The 23,450-nt window shown below is 36.3% G+C and overlaps 1 protein-coding gene across 2 annotated transcripts in view; it reads left to right on the forward strand.

Annotated features, from left to right (window-relative positions):
• Positions 1-2,479: 2,479 nt before the first annotated feature.
• Positions 2,480-23,450, forward strand: part of LOC109111197 (syndetin-like) — a 41,850-nt gene continuing 20,879 nt past the window's right edge. Inside the window, exons 1-2 of one of the 2 annotated variants that reach the window (XM_042745446.1) lie at positions 2,480-5,269; positions 7,290-7,369. The gene's annotated coding sequence lies outside the window, so the exon portion shown is untranslated. Of the gene's footprint in view, positions 5,270-6,540; positions 7,370-23,450 lie in introns of those variants that run through there. The other variant, XM_042745445.1, reaches the window with a different exon arrangement.

Below are 23,450 nucleotides of genomic sequence, written 5' to 3' on the forward strand. Positions count from 1 at the left end.
CTGCTTCAATGACCCTTGAGAGTTTGGGATAAAGACAATTGCACCTGCAGAAGTTCATGTCTAGAATTAAGTGATTTCAATTCAGACCTCTCTATAGGCTTGTGCCCTGAAGCTACAGTTCTCAAAGCTTAAAGAAGCACAGCTTTAGGCTAGATAAATCAATTTCGAGAGCTGGGCCTTCCTAAATAAAATTAGACAGCAAACTCTGTGAGACTCAATAAGCCGTTTCTGAAGAGTCTTCAATGCCTTCGCCACAACAGCAATATCCCACAATATACCGCACTTTAGCAGCTCCATTGAAAGCAACTTGTTTCTTGCTCCCCAGAGCACTCTGGTTATATTCTGTGCACTGTCCCAAATGACCTCACAACTAAGCCACCTCATGTGCTCAAACGCATAGACAGTAAAAGAAATGGACACAGCGACCCCATTGGAACTCAATTGAGACAAGTGAAGCCCATTTTTAGCGATTTTTAGCACTTCCGTTTCTGACGCGCAGACTCAAACTAAGCTTGATGACGTCAGCAACCTGTCTGACAGATGTAAATCTTCTAGTAGCTGTGCGTGCAAACTGCCATCGTTAATCTTGCAGAGACGGCGAGCTTGAGCGGGGAGTTCTTTGGTCTGAGTGAGCAGGAGTAAGTATTCTGATTAATTATTTTGTATAGTATTTTAAAATGTAACGCCAGTACGCCATATCTCTTGACGTCTCCCCGATTGCCTGCTAGCTTCTCCTCCTGTCTGTACGGTAATTTCTCTACTGTGCGACAGAGAGTCGAGTGGTTATGATGCAATCGTTAGCCTATTTTTACAAAAACTGTTTCTACGGGGCCATAATGTAACATAGAAGGTAATGGAGCCCTTTATACATTGTCGTGTATCTTTAGAAATAAATAATGGACAAATGGAGTCTTTAAACGCCTCAGATGTAAAATTATTAGCTGTCAAAGTGACGCCAAAATGAATGGGAGTCAATGGGATGCTAACGCAAGTGAAGTTCTGCTACAAGATGGCGGCACGCGGCCGACTTCAACTTCCGGTCGACTTCCTTGCCCCCTGCTCAAACGTTACTGGAATAATGAATCTTACATGGAGTTGCCTTGTTTGCACTGATTTCCCAGAAGTCTGACTCAAGCCATTGCAGGTAAACTGGCAAAGACCCCCACTAGTTGCAATGCAGCTGTTTTAGCTCCCTAAGACTCTGGTAACATAGTAAGGGCATTGTTAAAATAGTACATGTGACACCAGTGGTCCAACCATAATTTTATGAAGCTACGAGAATACTTTTTGTGCCCTAAGAAAACATAAATAACTTCATTCAACGATTTCTTCTCTTCCGGCTCAGTCTTCGCCGGTTGAACCACTGCTGTCACGTGGACTATTTTAACGATGTCCTTACTAGTATGGAATATGAAGGCATTTTCTGCCAAGTTTAAATAAATCAATATAATTATAAAAATGACAACCAGATTAACAATTTCATTGTAGAAAACTATATGCAAAATATGTGCCAAAATTGAAAATTAAATTAAATGATTTAATTTTCATTTTCACTGTGACTATGCATTGTCCCTGAGAAATTGAAAAATAAAATGCAGTTGGTGATTTGACATTCACAAAGCTGCCAATCTTAAAATGAAAGGCAACCGTGAAAAAGAAAATGCAAATCCAGTTTTTACAAAGCTTTTTATTAATGCTCACGCAATAATAGTGAAAATTCAAATTAAAATGCAAAGTTTATTTTTTGTTTTATTGTCACTTTTATTTCACAGGTTTCATTTTCGTTTTCATTTTCAGTGTCAACTGATACGCAAATTATATGTTGATTAGGGGTCGGGCTTATTGTTCACACGATGTACAGAGTACAGAGCCCCGTTCCCACCACAGTTAAGTAAAAAATATGATTCTGTAATCATAATAATATGAAACGCTCATAATAACTCTCATATTAGTGAGAAACTGTTTATTACTTCTACGCATGTTCCAAGCAGCGAAGCAGAAGGGAGCGGCACGCTAGCGACACCTGCTGGTCAAATGTTCACAGCCCGCTCTTCAAAACACTGTGTTATCATAAATAGCATTAATGATAATTTATTAGTATTTTAAACGGCTTCCATAGTATAGTCTTTTGTCCATTTGTAACATTCATTTTTGTTTGTCTTCATCAAAACTTTAATGTAGAATCGTGGTCTAAACGGAAGTTTGGAAACAAGATGATTTAAGCAAGAGGATTATGTTCTATTTAGGCACATATTTTGCGTATAGTTTTCTATAATGAAATTGTTAGTCTGGTTTTCATTTTCATTTTTATAATTAAATTTATTTATTTAAAATTGGCAGAAAATGCCTTTTCTGGGCCTTGAACATGGTAGTTCCCTTGCTGTCTATGGAGGGTCAGAAAGCTCTTGAATTTCATCAAAAATTACTTAATTTGTATTCTGAAGATGAACAAAGATCTTATGGGTTTGGAATGACATGAGGGTGAGTAATTAACAACAGCATTTTCATTTTTAGGTGAACTATCCCTTTAAGGTTTGAGCATGTCAGCTATCCTAACATGGGCCTCCCGTTTGTCAGACCTTTGTGAAGTAAAGCATCTTTTCAATGGCATTATCTGCCGCTCAAATGGGTCCATGCCTCTACCTCTGCAAACTGACAATGTGACTTTCCTTCCCAGGAGTTTCTTGACTGCCTTGCCTACTTTATAAAGTCATGGGCCTTTTGAACACTATTGAAAGTGTAAATGAATTCCTGAGTGCAGAGGGAGTGACATTGAAGGGGCATTGAATTTTCTCACTGTTTTCCACCTATGTGAGCTGGGAGAGTCTGTTGAGGAAGGCAAGCTTGTTTAACAGCATTTGAGGCCATAATAAAGCTGTTGGTTGGGGCATTGGTTTGGCAGTGGCAGCCCAAGGGCTGCCTGCTGTTCTTGGACTTCTGTTCTTGGAGTTTCAGACCTCTACTGCCTTGCAAACAGACCTATACATTCATATTTTCCACCTTGTTTCACAGCTGCACTTACTTACCCAGCTCACTGTTGACCACCTCAAAAAGATGTTCATTCTTTGTAGTCTTCAAGAAGCCATGAACTTTTTCTCTGGGAAGCAGAAGCTGAACAGTTGGATCCTTAGTGTGCTAATAACATTATTCAGTTCCTTGAGAACTATACAACAAAACTAAACATATCAATAATACCAACCTGTCAGTCTAGGCTTTGATTGGCTTGACCAGTTACGTGCTGTTTTCTAATGGAGTCTATGGCCTTCATCATCTGTAAAATAGTGTTTCTGTCATGGGATTTGACAATAGTCTTTAATCGTTCCACACAAGCCAGGTGGGGTTAAAACATTTGTCTTACGAAACAAAAAGATCTCCACACTTCATCTGTCATGCACTGAATTCTGGTCCCAGTGATGCTTTTATGGCCAAACTCTCTGCAGCCTACAGTGATTCTACCTTCCTTTTTTTTTTTCTTCTGACATTTTCTTCTTATTATCACAGAAGTGTTTCATTTGCACTCTGTATGCTTTGCAAATAATTGTTTGTTTGCTATGCTGAGCCAGTGCTAAATCAAAAGTAAATGCTTTCATGCTGGTGGATTGAGGCCAGTGCCCTTGCACACTATAGAGCAGGAGTAAAGTCTTTGCACTCTATTTGGCCTTTCCATGTGGTTTAGCATCGTTATAAGTCATGATTTCATTCCCAAAGAAGAACACTCCTGGGCAGACATACAAGGGTGTTTTTAAAAACTGAAGGAAATGAGGGGCCCTGAGGAGAATTAAGCTTCTAGATGCATTGATCAGTACAGGGTTTCAAGTGTGATCTGGATTTAATGACTTGCTTTCTGAAGACCTGACTCATAATTCCACATATTTGGACATTTATATTAGAACAAGGCGTTGCTGATGTGCAAGATTTCACTTTTTGGCTTTTTAAGCCACTGCTGTTCATTGGTACTAATGCAAACAACTTGCCAAGGCAATGCTTTTTCCCCCCTGCATGCCTTCTGAGTGACAGTGTAGTGTATTATCTTTGATATTTAAGTGCTGACCACAGAACATTTCACTTTAACTTTGTCCTGACCAAATCCAGCAGAAAATCTGAGGGAGACTGGATACAGTCGCCATAAGATTAGCTGTCAGATGCCAGCCAGGTTTGCCTTTAACCCACCCGACGGGTTTGAAGGCACATTAAATAAAACAACACATCTCATCTTTCTCTCTTGCTCTTGTTCTGGTTTTTGCACATTCACCTCCTCTGCTGATCGTACAGCAAGAGAAAAAGCATGAGAGGGGTTTCTGTCACTAATGGAAACTTTTCAAACTCTTAAATGAGTAAGAGTAGCTGTCAGTATCAGAGGCAGCCGGTCTTGAAGAAAAGCCAATGGAGACAAAAAAGTAAATATCATTACTTATAAAAAAAAAAAAAATTTTACAAAGCGGCTGAAATTGATATGCTCATTTGGATTCACTTTCACCCATGACTAACTCCAAACACACAAGACATTCAATCTCACATGGAGATGGAGATTATGTATTGCGCCATTTCATTTAGTAATGAACAACATTAGGATCTGAAAGGTCTGTACGGCATTGTATACAGCCGGAGTATCAACTCTGCCACGCACATAATATAAGATGCATTGGTCTTGCCATTCATTGCTCTTTGCCTCAAGTTAATAACTTAGCTTAAAGGCAATGAATGGAAAGAACGGGGAACGATATGCAAGTGGCTTATCTGAAAATGGATCACCTCCAGGATGATGAAGCGCTTCAGTGTAGGGAAAGCCTGAGTAGTGCTTATTAAGTGTTGCAGATAGAGTTAGTAACGGACGGGAAGATGCGACTGTCACGCTAACAGATGGGTCCTTTGGCAACTTTGCAAAAATGTTAAAGTCAGAGAAAGACTGCAGTTTTATTGTCCCCCTGGCAGCCATTTGTTCACTAAGTAAATGAAAGCGTTAAATTGCTCAATACTGTGCTTGCTGTAGTTTTGCTTGCACTAATGTGGTGGAAGTCAGTTTTCTTTAATGATTAAATGTGTATATAAATGTGTCTTTTTAAAATGATTAATTGTGCTTAATTAATGTTTTGCAGTAAAAATTCCCAGTAATTGCAATATATTTAAAAAATCGAATCCAAAAATTTCATTATTTGCTTTGTGTCAATTTTCCTTTTTGTTTCTCAATGCAAAGCACTTCCAATCTGCATCTCTGCCTTCACAAGGCTCTCAACTTGGTGCGTCCAGACAGGTGGTCCCTATCTATTGGGTAAGACTGCTGTGTGGAGCCTGCTGGCAGTAGAAATGCCTGCCACTGTGCTGTGTTTTCATCCCCTTACTCACATTTTATATATATATATACAGTATATATATATATATATATATATATATATATATATATATATATATATATATATATATATATATATACACATGTCCTGTATTTTCTTAGCATATAATATTATGTAGATTAGTTTCCATGCTACTTTGTTTACAAGATTTTAGTTTAGAGAGTTTTTGGCCACTTAAATTATTTTTATAAATAGCATGTATGAAGGATTGATTTTGATTTAGAAAACAACACAGTTGAATACTTAAAGACGCCTATAAATAAAATGCATTATTAACATAAATTTAGTTTCATCAGCATTTAAAACTAGTTTTAGATCAAATAAGTTACGCTGAACAATATTAAAAGCAAGCTGTAACTGTGAAAGGGTCAGGTTAGGTGTGGATGCTGAACTATATATAACTGTATCATCAGCGTAATAGTCAAAATGTGTATTATTAACATTTTGGTCAATATTATTAATATATACAATAAGTAGGAGAGGTCCTAGCACTGACCCCTGTGGCACACCTTTAGTTAAACTAAGTGAACTAAATGAAATAATAATAAAACCATCTGCCTGTATACACTGAGTTCTGTTTGAGAGATAGTTATTAAACCAACCAAGAGCATGTTCAGATAATCTGATACTGACAAGGCGTTGTATCAGCAAGGTATGATCAACAGTATCAAATGCTTTGGATAGATCAATGAATAAGGCTGCACATTATTTCTTTTTGTCAACAGATTCAATAGTCATTTAGTACTTTTAAGGCTGCTGTAGTTGTGCTATGTTGTTTTCTAAAACCAGATTAAAAATCAGACAGGATATTATGAACAGAAAGAAAGTCCTTTAAGTGATAGCTGACAAATGTTTCAAGGACTTTGGCAAGGACAGACAGACACAAAATTCTCTGACTGAACAATTAAAAGAGTTTGAATAAGCGCCATAAATAGAATTAAACAAAAAGCCAGAAGCTATAAAGTGTTCATTGAAACAATTAAGCATTTTTACTTTATCCTTGATTGCATGAGAGCCTTTCATAATACATGAAGGATGTTCTATACCAGGGATAGGCAACGTCAGTCCTGGAGTGCCGCTGTCCTGCAGAGTTCAGCTCTGACCCTAATCAGACACACCTGAACAAGCTAATCAAGGTCTTCAGGATTATTAAGGCTACGGATGAATTAGTTTTTTTTTTCTTCAGGGTTGGAGCTAAACTCTGCAGGACATCGGCACTCCAGGACAGAGGTTGCCTACCACTGTAAATCTGTTTTTCTAGCTTTTGCCCATGCCAAGTTGCGCTCATGAAGTGTATTTGATAAAAGAGGAGAAAACCATGCATTACCAAGCCTTTCACCTTGTAGCTTTTGAGGGGGGCATGTTTGTCAACTAAAGCAGAAAAACTATAATAAAAGAATTCACAGGCTATTTCAAGGTCAGGAATTAAATTAATTTGTTCCCACTCCAAGTTATTCCGATCATGTAGGAATCCTTGTTCTGAGAAATGTTTCATATCACGTTTGGATGTGTGGTTTGGATTTTGGAATTTTTGTGACACAGTGGTCACTGATGTCATTCGCAAATACAGATGCAGTTGTTTGTTAAAATTAAATCAATTAGAGATGATTTTTTTGGACATTTTAAATTCAGTCTAGTGGGACTGTGAACAATCTGAAAAAGATTTAATACATCGCAGTAGTTTTTAAATTCATCAGTTGGTGAATACAACCTATTCCAATTTAAGTCACCAAGAACTACTAATTCTTTAGCACCAAGTCTAAGTCTTGAACCACACTCGTGGGAGCTGTGTGAATGAAGTGAAGTTTTCTGGAGATGATTGGTGGTGTGTGCACTCTGGAGCTTTAGAGATTGCGTTTTATGAGTGTGTGTATTCCTGTATGGTTGAAAAGCAGTGAAGTCTCTTTCTCACGGGGTGTGTTTTGCTGTCTCCTTTAGTATGAATCATCGGGTTGGGTTTGATCAGCAGCAGACTGAGGACGACGCTCAGCCGAATCCAGGAGAGCCTAATAGACGTGGTGAGTAAAAACAAGGAACTTTTAATGCACTCGTTCTTTTTTTTTTTTTTTTTTTTTTTTTTTTTTCTCTGGCCATCTCACTCCTATGGTTCATATCCTCTCTTGGCCTCTCTTATGTAACCATTACGAATCCAAGTGGAAATGGTAGTGTGCATTTATCTGAGTTCCCTACAGCCTCTCATCAGGCCTATCATCTCTTACCCCCTCTTACTTTCAGCTATAGCAGCCACAGGTGAGTTAATCACCATCAGTACACTTAGATAGGCCTGCACTCTTGTAATAAATGTCCTTTGGTTTCCATGGTTGCACCCATTAAGGCACTCTGGGCCAAAGGCCTGATACCCAGAATGCACCACATACCTCTTTCTCCTGCACAAATAGGCAGTCATTATATAGGATCTATTCCCCCAGATGTCTGAATGTCAAAGAGCAAGAAAAGATACAAGTTTGCATAAAATAATGAAACATGATTGTTTTTATCCTGTCAGACTTGCAAGTTATGGTGCTCAGTGGAGTCTGGGAGTATGTCTCTGTCTCCAATACTAAATCTAGCCTACCTAGACAGCATTTGTAGTCATCGTAGGAGCATGCAAGTGATTAAGCGGTCTCCAAAACAGATTTCATTTTGGCTGTATTTTGAGGCAGCCACAGTATATTGGTATCTTTTGTGGATAAGGCAATCCCACATCTATTTTATCATTAGCTCAGCAAGAAATTTCCATTCAATATAGCAAACAGAGCCAAGAGAAATTGTTTTTCTTCTTTTTTAAGAGTCGGTTCATAGACATGGCATGTCAAGCAGTGACGGCAGTGTCCTGCAGCTTGAAATGTTATTCTCTGCATGACATGCTATTCTTGACATTATTTTGTGCATCATTTGTTGTCAAGTTCTTGTATAATTATGTACTAACATATGTAATTTTATACCATATGGTATTTTTGTACCAACATAGATTTTATGAAGATAAATAAATACTTTATATAAATACTATATGTGTGTATTCATGTGTAATTATATAGATATTTTATATAGATACATTATAAGAAATTCATGTTTTTATGCAGCAAGGATTACGAATTATTTCTATTTTGAATTCTGAAATGTATCACATTTTCCTTAAAAATACTAAGCATAGATATCATGCATTTTATATGAAATACTACTTGAGCATCAAATCTGGATGTTAGAATAAGACTGAAAGACTGAAGTTGCTGAAAATTCAACTTTGCACAGGAATAAATTACATTTCAAAATATACCTTAAAATAGAAAACACTTATTTTAAATGTAATAATTTTTCGCAATATTACTGTTTTTACTGTATTTTTGATTAAAACGCAGCCTTGTTGAGCATGAGAGACTTATTTTTTGAATATTAAAGCGATAGGACACCCAAAAATGAAAATTCTGTCATTAATTACTTACTCTCATGTTGTTCCAAACCCTTAAGACCTTCGTTCATCTTGGGAACACAAATAAAGTTGAAATCCGACAGCCTTCACTCCTTCCATTGCAGAGCGTCATAAAATTACAGTTGAACCACTGATGTCACATGGAATATTTTGTTGACGTCCTTACTACCTTTCTGGGCCTTGAACGTGTCAGTAGCATTGCTGCCTCTAGAGGGTCAGAAAGCTCTTGTATTTCATCAAAAATATCCTAATTTGTGTTTTGAAGGTCTTACAGGTTTGGGACGACATGAGGGTGAGTAATTAATGACAGAATTTTTTGGTTGAACTATCCCTTTAAATATCATAACGACTTCAGGGTTTTGTATATATTTTAGGTGTAACTTTTACAAATTAAAAAAATGCTTTATATGTATATTTAATATTGCAAAGTCTGGATACAAGGTTGTTATGATGCATTGCACATGAAATTTAAGTGTGCTATTTTCTTGTGCCCATTATTAACATGTTTGTTTTGCTAGCTACATGTCAGCTAGCCACAATCGGCTGTGAGCGTGTAATGGCTCTCATGTACAGCAGTGGCTTTTAACAAGGTTGCTTTGCAATCAGCTGCTAATGAGGTTTCAGGAAATAGGCACCAAGTTCCCTTTATAGGAAATAGACAGCAAGTTAGGTCTCTAAAAGCAATTACATTGCCATCTGTTTATCCCAAGTGCATGATAGGCTTTTCTTTGCCCATCAACTGTTTAACAAAAAGACTATAGATTATTATGCCACTGACAAAGACAAATACGCCCCCATTATTTATTGGGTCATCATCCGGGATCAGCTCCCAGACTTTTGGTACCTCTTGCATCACATATAAAGGGACTATACATTGCTTATTCCAAAGGGCCTGGCAGGGCTTCAGGTGTCTGTGATAGTGTTGAGAATTGATGGCCTGAAGACTTTTGAGAGCAGTCGTTTATTGGCTGGAGATACAGGCAGGTTTTTAAGATTATACTAGCTTTATGATGATGATTAATTATGGCTACACACTTCATATTGCCAAAGCACTGCTTTAAGTTGAATATGAGTCTTGTATGTTCACCAAGTCTGCATTCATTTGATATAAAAATCTGTAAAATCGGTTTATAATTGTGAAAAGATATTTTTTTAATATTTTAATATATTTTAAAATGTAATTTATTCCATTGATTTGATGGCAAAGCTGAATTTTCCATACCGGATTTCTAAAAGCAATAAAAAAAATTCTCTCCAGACTGAGTGCAAAACTGCTGCTTGACATAACACAATAACAGCCAATCAGAACATTTCTGAACATTTGTACCTAAAGGGTACCTATTAGCAATTTAAGCTATTATTATTATTGAGCCTTTAGGTGTTGCTAAGGTACAAAGCAATGCAATTTTGCACTTTTTTCCGTCAGGGATAGTTCACCCAAAAATGAACATTCTGTCATCATTTACTCACCCTCATGTCATTCCAAACCTGTATGACTTCTTTGTCAAAGATATCTTAAGAACTGTTTTTGTCCATACAGTGAAATTCAGAGGAGTCCAAAACAACTGTAAACCCCATTAACTTTCATTTTATGGAGTTCTTCACAATATCATCTTTTTTGTTCCGTAGAAAGTCATACATATTTGAAACAAGGTGAGGGTGAATAAATGGTGATAGAATGTTAATACTAATGTTAATTGTAAATATCCTTTTAACGTCCTGGGAGATAAGATGCATGGTGTTTACACTGAGTTTTTCTACTGAAATGTTTTCTTTGGCTAAACTGTCGCTATCTTCTATTTTTAAAAGATTAATATTGTTCATGTCATCTTTAATTTCTTGTCTCTACTTAAAGGGGTCATATGATGTTGCTAAAAAAGAACATTATTTGGTGTATTTGGTGTAATGAAATGTGTTTATGCGGTTTAAGGTTCAAAAAACACATCATTTTCCACATACTGTACATTATTGTCTCTCCTCTATGCCCCACCTTCTGAAACGCATCATTTTTTACAAAGCTCATCGGTCTGAAAAGCGAGGTGTGCTCTTGATTGGCCAGCTATCCAGTGCGTTGTGACTGGCCGAATGTCTCAAGCGTGTGATGGAAATGTTACGCCCCTTAACATATTGTGATGCATGTCTTAGTCAGAACACCGGCGTCTGCTCTGCATATTTTTGCATGTCTCCCTTTGTTAACACACCTGATTCAGATAATCAGCTCATTAGAAGTGAGCTCCGTATGAACTGTGTTCCCATTGACATGGTCCCTACACAGTGTTCATTGCTCCCTGCTCCCTGAGCAGGGGAAATCTGTTGAAGTTTACCTCACTTCGGAACATTCATTCACGGATTTGCGTTGTGCAACGTCATCACACATGGACAAGTGTGACATCATATACCTCTGTAAATAAATACAATTTAAATTGACGTCTCGCACACTTCAATGCACTTTGAATGGAAAATATACGTTCGCTTCGAACTGGAATCATGACGGAATATCCTGTGATGTCCACTTCGCAGGGCACTTACCTTTGAATAGAACAAACGTCTGAAGCCATAAGAAAAACATACAAAATGTGCAAAATGTGCTAGTTGTGTCCTCTTTTGGAAGGCCAAACAAAGTATTTTCGCTTTTACAACAAAACACAAAATGGTCTCCACAAAATGGCACCGGCGGCAACTGCGAGAATAAAAGTTACGCCTTCTTTCTTTGCATGGACATTTGGGTGGCATTATGCAAATCTTCTCACATCGTGACATAGACGTGGGGGCGTGTTAGAACGAGCCGTTTTAGGGGGGTGTGGTTAACTCTTGACTTTTATAAAGAATATCTCTTTGGGTTTAAGACTTTAGTCTTTGCAACTTTACAGATCTTCTTTATGCACCAAGAGCTTGTAACACTCCAAAGAGAAAGGAAAACTTGAAATCGCATCATATGACCCCTTTAATAAGGTCTCAGTGCTTTGTATATAAACTCTTGTAAGCAATCAGAGGTAGAGCTGGAAATTCGGATTTACAGATCAGTTAGCACCACAGATGGGGAAGATACCTTGCCAGCTCCTGTATTACATGAGACGCTCATCTGACATAGGAGCTGAGAACTTTGAGAATTGAAATGGTAAAATGCACTGTAGCTGAAAGTGATTTTTCTGCAGTGGGATTGGAGGGTATTTCCCATGGGTATGTATACCTAATGCTGCCTGCTTTCCAGCGCAGATATAATGATATCACTCTGCGGCTGGAGCAGAATTAAAAGCTCTTTAAACATTATCGCCTCTTTGGCAAGACCAGACCTCCTATGAGATTTGATCTCTGCTTTTCTTGGATAACATTGATAAAAACCCAAAATGTTTAGAGGGAAAAGTCTTTAGGCTCCACCACTGATGTGCACAGTCCTATTTTTGTATGACTCTATAAATCTTTTATTACATAAGATTCATCCTCTGTAAAACTTTAGCATTTGAGTACTTTTCACTATATGCAGATTATTTTTAATAGATAATTTTTAATCTATTGCCTAATTTAGTCAAATCTAGGTTGTCTTCATCACCCCTTTTAGAAAATAACACTTCCTGTTTAGGCACCGGCATCTTTGCTATTTTTGTCAATGGTATGGTGTTTTCCAGATGTGTGATTCATGGCACACACATGAACAAGGTGGACGAGACCTCATTTATAAACCCATTATTGCTGTTCATTTATAATCTCTTTCTGTTCATTGGATAAATCAGTGGGAGTCAGTGAGTGCTGACCGTGTCCGTTCTCAAGAGGCTTGTGTCACTCAAAGTGAAATGTCTTCTCTTGTCACCTCTTCTCATTTCAGTCCTTCAGTTTTACACATCTTTCAGTGTTTGATTCTTTCTTTACTGTGACAAGCTAGTCCTGGTGATTTTCAGCAAATGTCTGCCTGTCTATCTATTTGTCTGTCTGTCTGTCTGTCTGTTTTTTGTCCATCATTCATTCTTTCTATCTTCTATTATTTCTGATGTTCTATAATACTCTGTCTGTCTATCTATCGTTCTGTCTATAGTACTGTGAATATCTTTTATGGACAAAACCCATGAAGCTTTGGGAATGATGTAACTGAATAAAAATGATGGTACAGTATGAAGCTATTAATGTAGAGTCATTCATTAAAAGTATAAATTACAATATGAGCTCTTCTGGTGTGGTTCTCGTTTACATGGTAACAGGGGCTTCGCTTTAGATCTCTTCAGAATTCCAGAAACCTGCTGTTGAGCTCAATTTGAAGAGAGCCTGAGACAGCGAGTGTGTTCACCTGTCTTTGTTTGCACACAGATGTTTCTGTGTGTGTGGTGAAGTGTCCACTGGGCAGTGTTGAAAGCTTCTGTTTCAGATCTGATAGTGGTTCTCCCTCGGGGCCAACTGCAGTTCTGAGATTAGCTCTCTCCAGCGATGCCATCCAGTCCCTCGGGCCACTGTTCTGTGGAGCACTCTGTAAACACTGTATTTTGGTAATACTGTATGTACAGTGGAACAAACAAAGATTTTATTTGATTCCTTGCCATAATTTTTTTTTTTCATTTCAGTAAGATCAATTTCACTGCTTTCTGCAGGAAAAAGGGGTTTTACTTGAACTCCAGCCATAGATCCTCCTACAAAGATCAGTTTCAGTTTTGGTGGTACAAATCCAGCAGTCTTAGCATGCATGAAGACAAGATGATTTCTGTTAAACTAGATTTGAAAAAGTATGTATTCTCACACAATCAGAGCTATCCTAATAGGATTTTTGCATTGTGGCATTAGTCTTGATCCAGTTCACTTTGAAATCAGATAAAAATGAGCACTTCTTTATTTCGTTGAGGCGCAGTTCTCAGGTCACAGAGGTTCTGGCAGTCAGCTGTCTGCCATGGCTCAGTTTCATTCAACAGCTTGGTGGTTAACCTTAAGCCTGTGGTTGGACTGTGGGAGCCGGCACACTGTGACTTGGCTTATATCACAGACTGGCATGATGGCTGCTCGGGGTGAAGCATCAATTATTTCCTCCCACATTCTGTCTCCCCTGTGTTTATGGCAGTCCAAAAGGACATCTGCCTCCATGATTCTCCCACAGGATTAGATCTGGCAGACTTAAGGTATCCTTGGTGTGTGCTGTTCTGTTGTTTGTTTGATATCTGGCCAGTTTGTAAAATATACTGTTGTAAAAAAAAAAAGAAAGAAAAAAAAAAAGAAGGGGAAAAACACAGCTCTAACATATGACACATTGAACATTTGAAAATCATCTGCCCATCTCTCAGAACAGTGTTCCTGTGTTAGGCTGACCAAGATAATGTTCTACTTAACTATTTTATTTTATTTTATTTATTTATCTATTTATTTATTTATTTATTTAGTTTAGTTTAGTTTAGTTAACACTCTGTTAATGGAGGTGCCGTGCACATAACCATTCTTATTTTATATTCATATTCATGTTTTTTTTTTACATTTATTTTTTTATTAAATGTATTATTATTTTTATATAATGTATAGAAAGTTATTTTATTTTTAATTTATTATTAATTTACCTGACATAATTTGTTTTTGTCTAAAGCGAATCTTTTAAATAATTATTTTTAAAAAAGCATTTAAGGTTTTGAGACTATTTCTGGAGTATCAGTTCAGAGCCAGAAGAATATGCATCAGCTTTTGCACAAATTCCTAAATCGACAGCAAATTGCCTGTGACTTTCCCTCGGTTGATATGTGACGATTTCAGTTTATCTTTGCTATTTCAAAGAACCACCTTTATGAGCTGTTGATTTGATTTCCTCCATTCTAATGAAGCAACAGAGCCTCTTCTTCAAGACCCCATCCTGTAAATTCAAGAAATGGACACTTAAGAGGTTCTAATACAGGGATAAGGAGACCTGACACAACACATGCAAATGAGGCCTCTAATTCTGTTTGACACCCGTCTAATGAGAAACAAATTTGGCAAATTAGGAGAGGAAGAAGAAATGAGCAGAGAAATGCATTTGACAGTAATTGCCAACTGACATTTCTGCCCTGTTTCTTACTGAAACCCTTGAGAGTAAAGAATCAAAGTAATATTGAAGCCAGTGCATTGTAAAGATACTCACAAGAGGAAGAGCCCATTATGAACAGTGCGCCTTGGGAAAACCATCTGTTTAGTTTGCCGTTACAGAACCAAGACGTTTTTCATTACCACAAACATACTGCATGTGCATGACTAGAAAGATTCTTTAAAGATAAGTGGTATTATTTAGATACATCAATGCATAGATACCTGAGATTATTGTTAATACATAAAACATTTCCTGACATGTTTTTCTCAAGGTGGATGTTCTGTAACCTCGTTATAAGTAATGAATCCAACGGCATGTCAAAGATGTCATCAGATTATTTGAGACCCGAGCAGGTCATATCTCAGCTCTAATTACTCTATTTGCAGCATATCAGCTTCTACAATACAGGCGAATCCCAATGACAACAGTTATAATTTAAAAGGGTGCGCTTCCAGCTGATCCATGTGTGAAGTACACTATTTTTCCAGATGATACCATTATGATGTTAGACCTCAAAACCAGGAGGATTAAGAACAGTTTTGTGGGTATAAAGCCTTGAATGCCTTCGTAGCCATAGAAAATATTACTTACAAAGCCAAGGCTTTGAGGATGTACCGCAGAAATATGTATTACAGTGTTGGCGGTATCTACCGTGTGTTCTTGTTTTGTAGAGAGATCTTTGTAGTAGTAGTGCCCTGGAAAGTAGAGATTTGTCTCACTATATTTGTGATTCTCTGTTATTTCTAAAATAAGCACAGTGTGTCTCTGAAAGAGCAAAGGACGGAAATGATATCAGCTCAAGAAAATGAGAATGTCGCAGATCCAACATTTCCAGAACTAGAGTAATTACATACCAGTAGAGCCATGTTTGCTAAAGATGTCAAAGATACCAGTAGCTACTATTTCGAGAGCTTTTTCTTTTATTAAGCCTGTAATCTGTGAGCCGTTGGCTTGAAAATGTTCTTCTCTCAGCACTGCCTTATGATTTAAATGGTGGTTAAATTAATTATTAATTTATTATTTTATTAATTTATTAATTAATTTATTAATAATTAATTATTAATTTAACATATATACATAACACAACACATTACATGGAAACGGTAATGCTAGTAAACATATTTGCGTGATCTTGAGGAGTCTGAAATAGATGTTGCTCAATCAGGACATTAAAAATATATATATACTCATCATAATTTATTCAGAGAAATTACTGACTATATGCAGTACGGAATTTAAGACATGAAGCTTTATTTCCAAGATGATGCATGGTAAGTGAAGCTTTTCATTTCAGTACAACATAGAGCAATATAGTAACAGAGGCTATTGTATTATTCATTGTATATTCAAATCAATAGCTGATACTAATACATTAATGTTTAATAATTCCTGAATAATTAAGTACATAAAGAAGTAGGTTATATTTGGTGTTGGATCAGTTACTTGTGTCGGCAGAAAGATAGCCGTATATATTTTTTATATTTAATATTTTCCATTTGTAGACAACTCAATACTATATGACAAAAGTTGACAGTGTGTTGTTTGCAAATTAAATAATGAGCTTTTATTTACTGTACCAAAGCCAAAAATAAATAATTGATGTATTAACTGAGAAATGTGATATTATGTTTGATATTATACTGTATGTGCTCAGTAGCAATAAGAAAAATATATTAATTAATTTACAAAATCTATGCATATTTGGTTTAATTTTTTACTGATTGAAATATATTTGCAATTTTTTTTTTACCTCTAGAACCTGTGTGATTAAAAGAGAGAAATCTCTCACACTACTCTAACCTGCAAGAAATTCTACATTTATCAAGATCATATAAGTAACATTTCATTCATGCAACCTTTCTCAGACATTCCGAAGGTTGCATGACCATCACAATAAATATTGGATTTCCTAGAAAATTGATTTTTTTTTCTTTGTTTATAATATTTCCTGCAACCTTTAAGGTTTGTGAAGTTTGTTTATTTTTTCCTGAAATATTGGTGTACTTAAAATGCATCAGGCATACCTGCAGACACCGTGTGAAATGTCTAATACAAAGAAGGGACTCTGTTTATGTCGACAAGTGCTGTTTTTCCCCAATCAAGGCGTTTGAAACTGACAAAATCAGACCACTCTGTCTAGTTTATGGGTTCAAATACCACCTGGTTGGAGCAGGCTCTAGTTAATCAAGCAAATAACAGCCATTTGGGCCTCTTGCTAAACTAAAGTGACAGCCAGGCACAATGATGGGGACCTACTGGGCTGAGCTCTCTGTTCTCTCAGTGTTACCAGCCGAGAGTAGGGCACACACACAAAGACAGAGAGTTAATTTGTGCGACAATGCTCCGGCGTACTCCCACACGGGCGTGAGGATGCTAGCTCAACACTGATGGACTACATGAAGAGTAGAGAAGGGGGTCAGCTGGAGCCAAAGGAAACAGTTGGGGAGATGTTAGGGGGTGAAACGTGGGAGGGAGGTGTAAAGAAATGCTGGAAAAAAGTGATTTAGTCTTGGAAAATGCTGTAATTAGCAGAGCGATTCAGGGGACTTTAACAGTGACTGGATAGAGATGAATGGGATTGTGCATGCAGTTTGAATGCCAGACTTGGCACTGTGAACGTTCTTTATAAAAAAATAAATCATATCAGCAGAACTGTTTAAATAATCAATGTTGAATTATAACAGGTGTTAACGTGGGAGATGCCACAAACATTCACAGTAGAAGGGTGTTTCTTCAACTATGAGCACTTTTGGCATGTTTCACACTATTTCTAATTTATTTGATTTGTGTTTTAACAGTGCCAAACTGTAAACATACAGTATATGAATCACAGGAGAATTCTATTATTTGTGGAATTCTTTTTTGTACCACATTTCAAATTATGTTTTTTTAATAGCATGATGAAAATGATGGTCTCATTCCTCCTCCTAAAGCAAATTCTACAGCTAGCATTTTATACATTTATGCTTGGGCTGATACACATTGGTGTATTTTTAATAGCCATGCCTCAGAAAAAAGGCTTTTTACTTTGCTTGCTATGTGAGTGCCTGGGTGTGGATTTTTTGCAACAGGATCCACTTATAATTTTTAGCATTTTATAAAAGCAACTAAGTAATATTTTATTCTATACTAACTACTTTATATATTTTGAATGATTTGACAAAATTACAGCTTTAATTCTTAATATTATAAAATACGGTAATAGTCTTTACACAAAATAAAGTCAATTTTATGCTTGGAGTTATTCATGTTTCATAATGAATTTATTGTTGAAAATTAATTTCAAGATTGAATGTTAAGATTGAATTATTTTAAGATTATTTAAAGAGTGAAACATTAGAAAATGCATTTAAATATGTAGCATAAATAATGACAAAAGGAGATTTCCATGACAAAAAAGGGGATTACTCTTTATTTTTTGTTTATCCCAATAAAAGTTACTCTTCATTAATAGCAAAAATGTGTTAGTAAAAAAAAAGTATTGTGGATGTTTTTCGCTCTGTTTGATTGACATGTATGCAAATGCTTTATGATGTATTTCAAGTTTAAACAGGACAGTGACCTTAAATCACTTGTTTTCTGTTAGGACACACTGTTATATAAAGTTAATGCAGATATTATTAGAATATAACAGTATTATGGATGTGTATGTGTTTTGTGTTTTCATAGAAGTGTGTTTTATGCTACTTTAAAGTGGCTGACTGAGACTGAGTTTCTTTGGGCACAATGCAAAAAAAAAAAAAAAAAAAACGTACTAAACAGTAAGTTTGTGGCCTTACCTTTTTGCCCTGAAAAAGCATAACGCATCAAAAGGGTAAAACTTTGTTTGCAGCTTCCTACATTGTCCCAAATGTCCAGATTAGAAGCTTAATATGCATAAATGCATAATGTGATCAAATGTGCCTGCATCAAGAGATTCCATTTGGTTTGGTTCACATTAATTGCTGTCTATTCCCTCATCAGGTTTGTCAGTCAATATTTTAAATATGGCCATGTCAAAAGCCTGATGCTTTGAGCTTGTGCATAATGCTTGAATGAATATGTATTTTGTATGTTGATTTTGTTGAAGCACTTGATGAAGTGTGTGTCAATTAAATCACTGTGCTGTGAATTATTATGAGTGCGCTTGGGTCAGCAGTTGGCTTTCAGTTGATCACCAATGAATGATTGCACATAACATTTTAAATGCAGCGGATTGTAATTAGACATGCATTATCTACCCTCATTTACACATGATTGTTCATAAGTCGCTTGGAATTGTATCAACAGTTTTCACGCAACACTGAAATACCACTTTATCTTTCAGGATCATATTTTATGATGCTTTTAAAAAGAGCGAGATATTAGCCCTTTCTTTCTTTTTCATAGTTATTTTGTGCATGGTTGATATAAAAAGTCTGAGCGATTCATTACATTTGGGGCCACTCATATTCAGCTGTAAGGGCTTTGTAATTAAATTCAGCCATGTTCACAAAGAAATGGATTATTCCTTGCCTTACCATTCCCACTCTTGGTCTTTTTCTTCCCTTTCTAGAAGCAGATTAGATTGAAGCATTTTGAGGCTGTGGCGAATGCTAGACCATTGCGGCTATTTCACTTGTGTGTTATCAGATTCCATTTCTCTCTCTCTGTCTTTTCATTTTAATAAACCCCAAGCCTGAGCTCTGGTTATAGAAGTGCCTTAGCCTTCAGTTTTTTTTTTTTCGCAGTGAACCAAAATTCATAAAAAAAGTCACCATTTTGAGATGAGGTATTGATTTTTTTCTTTGAATATTTGTTTGATGGCCCCTTCACATTTTAGCTCATGGTAGCTCTAGCACCTGATAAGAAGACAATTATGAAGCCTGGAGCATTTTAACGCATCCAGATAGATAGGATTCCTCCTGGTCCAGCTTAAACCAGCTATTATCCACCAATGTTGTTAGCTCTGAGGTAAAGTGCTCAAGAAATTCATTCTTTTTCAGGTTTCATTTTCTATTGAGGTCTTTTACCATCTAAATACCATCTTGACAGATTGATTGAAGCAATGTTCCACGATAAAAACCACCTTTATCGGCAGCATCTGTGTCGTGGTCAGTTATGACTGAAAATAATTTACAATAAACAATAATTGAGCAGAAATGTGTAGCCCATTTGCCAAAAAAACGGATTTGGCCCATATTACTCTCACTGAATGGTTTCACAATGGTTCAAAATAGGACAATTCCAAAATAACTGAGAAAATATATTTAATATGGTGCTTTTATCAAAGTGCTTTTACATGGTGTGATCTGTGATGTAGACTCTTAATGATAATGAATATTCCCAGGAGTGGAAAGTCTTAAAAGGGTGACTAAATGTTGACAGATTATATATATTTTTAAGGTGGACTGTTCCTTTATGTTTATTTGAGTACAGCAGCAGTAGTTTAAAACACTGAAGTAATTCCACATCTGAACAGCTGAAAAGAACTCAATTGAAAGCGTGGCCTAGTCACAGTCCTATCTTGAACCTTATAGAGATGATGTGACAGGACCTGAACAGAGCAGTTCATGCTTGAAGAGCTACCAATCTGTCAAAGTTAAGGCAGTTTTGTAAAGAAGAATGAGCCCAGGTTCCTTCACAGTGATGAGCAGGACTCATATGGAATCGCAAGTGGTGATGCTGACTGCAAACATCACGTTTAGTTGGAAACCGTGCAATTATAAAGTTCTTCAAATAGGCAAAAATGGAGAAAGTTATGGGGACCTATACTTTTTTTTCACAGCACTGTACTTTATATTAATCCCTATGTGTGTTTTATTACACTTGCAACATTTTCTAACAAGACTGATTTTGTAACCCTTGTCTTGGATGTGGTGCCTGTGGTCTTTCAATAGGCGAAAAGTAGATTCTGTCTTGTTTTAAAATCTGAATGGTGTATGGGATTGCTTTTATGGCTTTTTTTTTGCAGGTTATGATTTAAAGATGAAGCTAAAATTACTATAGGTGAGTAGGGACTATGGGAGTTGTGTCCATAAAATGCAGCTTTCTCTTTTAAAAGAAGAGTTTGCTGAAGAAACAGGTGTTCAGTAGCACCCTGGTGTGCCATGCACTTCAGATTATTCATTTAACCAGCATGAGGCCATCATTCCCAAAGTCTTAACAGTTTATTTTATTGTACAGTATAAGTAATGTTATTTTGCAAATTGTATTTGTATGATTTGGCTTTAACCTGTTTTTGTGGTATTTTCTTTAGCATACTGTCATACATAAATTGAGATCAGCAGTAAATGTTCAGACTAAAAAGAGGGATGCTAAGCCACCAAATTCTACAAAGTTATATTCATATGCAGATAAATGAACATTTGTATGCAGGCCCATCTGCCAAATTTATTTCCTGGTTTGTCATAGCTTTATTTTAAGCCACGTACCTTTGCAGATCCTTGTAGTTACTCATGCATGGCTCTTCCAAAAGTAAGAAAACTTTGTGTGCTATAATGTTAACTTCCAGAAGGCAGATATTCTGTGAAACCGCAAAAACTGTGAACTGTGAAATTTCATATCAGCTTTCTTTTAATAGGATGATCGTGATGTGTAAATGATTGCACCTTGTTCATTTGTTCTTACCTTGCGTTTGCAAGGATGTGTACATTTCCAAAACTTGTGACAGTTTAATTTGTCCTAAACTTTCACAAAATTACAGTTGTCTCTATAAATTCATTTCCACAAGCTTCTATAGTAAAGTTGGTGTACAAATTAAATACACTTCCTGTCTATATCTATTAATATACATAATTTTAAATGTAGATTTAAATAATTTCTTGATTAAAAAAAGTGTACATAATTCAAAAGTTTGGTATCATTAAGTTACAGTATATATTGCATGAATAAATTACATTATAAAATGGAAAACTACTTCTTTTAAATGGTAATATTATTTTATAATATTACTGTTTTTACTATATTTGTTATCCAATCAATGCAGCCTTGTTGATTATAAGAGACTTCTTTCTTTCTAAGCCAAAGCAGCATCACCATCATATTCTAATTTAACAAAATGAGCAAAAATCCTAATTTAACCTCTGAGTTTGTGCCTTGGCATGCTGTCACAATAAAGTAACTTCATTTGCACGCAGTCATTTAGGGAGACTTTTTTCTGTTAGCTTTCTCACATAGATGATTATCCTATGGGTCATTATCAGCACAACACCTCTGATGTTCAGTGAATTTTACAGCTGATGGTGTTTTAAGCACATTTGTAATTTCAGGCTGTATCGTCAGAGACGTTTTGCAGTTGAATTCAAAGGGAATTTATTCATCTTTAATCTCCGATTTATGCGTGGTATTAAGGCTAGTAATCCCATTATCCCCTTTCATGTTTATTCTAACAGGAACAGAATGTTAATGTTAACCTCATTACAGTTGATCTCAATGGATAGCGTTAACCTCAGCTACCATTCAGCAATTGTTTGATGCGTACTGTTTACTTAATACATATTCAGAAAACCCTAAAAGCTTGCATAATAATATGGCTGCATTAACATTTATTCATTTATCCAATGCAAGATGCTAGGGAGGAGTTGTACAACAACTGAATATACTTTTTATATCTTTTATCTCTGCTTAGTCCAGTTGCAGTGAGATTGACAAGCCTTTTATTTCAGGACCACCTATACATTTTCATTTGGATTGAGATCCAGACACTGACTTGGATGCTCTAGAATATTAATATTGTTTTATGCCTTTGGCTGTGTAGCTTTGGCTGGATGCTTGGGGTCATTGTCTTATTGATAAATCTCTTTTCAAGTCACAGGTGCCTTTCAGACTCAGGTTTCCCTCTGGGATTTCTTCAGGTCTTCCCAGGGTTTTGCATTAATTAAAAGCGCTGGGTTGCATGAAGGTATATACCATTGCTACAGTATAATGTGTCAGCCCATATCTTTTATACCTCAGTATGTAAATATACCCACTTTCAGCCGGCATGACAGTGTTATTGCAGTCATGTGCAAGTATTTTAAAAATAGCATGGAGGAATGTCAATATGAAGAGCGGGATGTGCTTGATATTAAAAGGTGTCAGCATTTCCAAGTAGGCAGTTTGAAGAATTTTTTTTTTCACTGCTTCTTTTCTTACTTTTCTTGTTTTTATTCTAGGCTATTCAATGCGAAGCTGTTTTTGCACAGATGCAAGACTTAACATTTGTTATGAATAATCTTATCTTTTGGTCTGCGACCATCAGGTTTCAAATCATAAAAGAAAATATTTAAGTCAGACCTTTCATTTATAAAGTATGTAATTCAGGATATTATTCAAAAAATACAAATTACTACATGGTTATTTTATAAGAGAACAATTCCTTTGTTGAGTTTCCAGTGAAAACTAAATTGCTCGACCTTCCTCAACCACTCTCAACCTCCACAAATCTTCCAGGTCCTGCCGCAGAGAAATATCCTCACAGCGTGATGCTCCCATCACAGTAGAATGGCATGTTTCTGATGTGTTTGGCTTACACTAAACATCATTTAGTCGGATTGCCAAAAAGCTGAATCTTTGATCTTCAAGCTGGCTTCAGAGTCCCTCACCAGGATTATTTCAGTACATAAAGGTTCATAGAGCTCAAATTAAATAAACAATCAAGGCACTGTAGTATATTACACCTCATATCACCTAACATTGTTGTAGT

The sequence above is a fragment of the Cyprinus carpio genome, chromosome B19, assembly GCF_018340385.1.
Source record: "Cyprinus carpio isolate SPL01 chromosome B19, ASM1834038v1, whole genome shotgun sequence".
Lineage (NCBI taxonomy): Eukaryota > Metazoa > Chordata > Actinopteri > Cypriniformes > Cyprinidae > Cyprinus > Cyprinus carpio.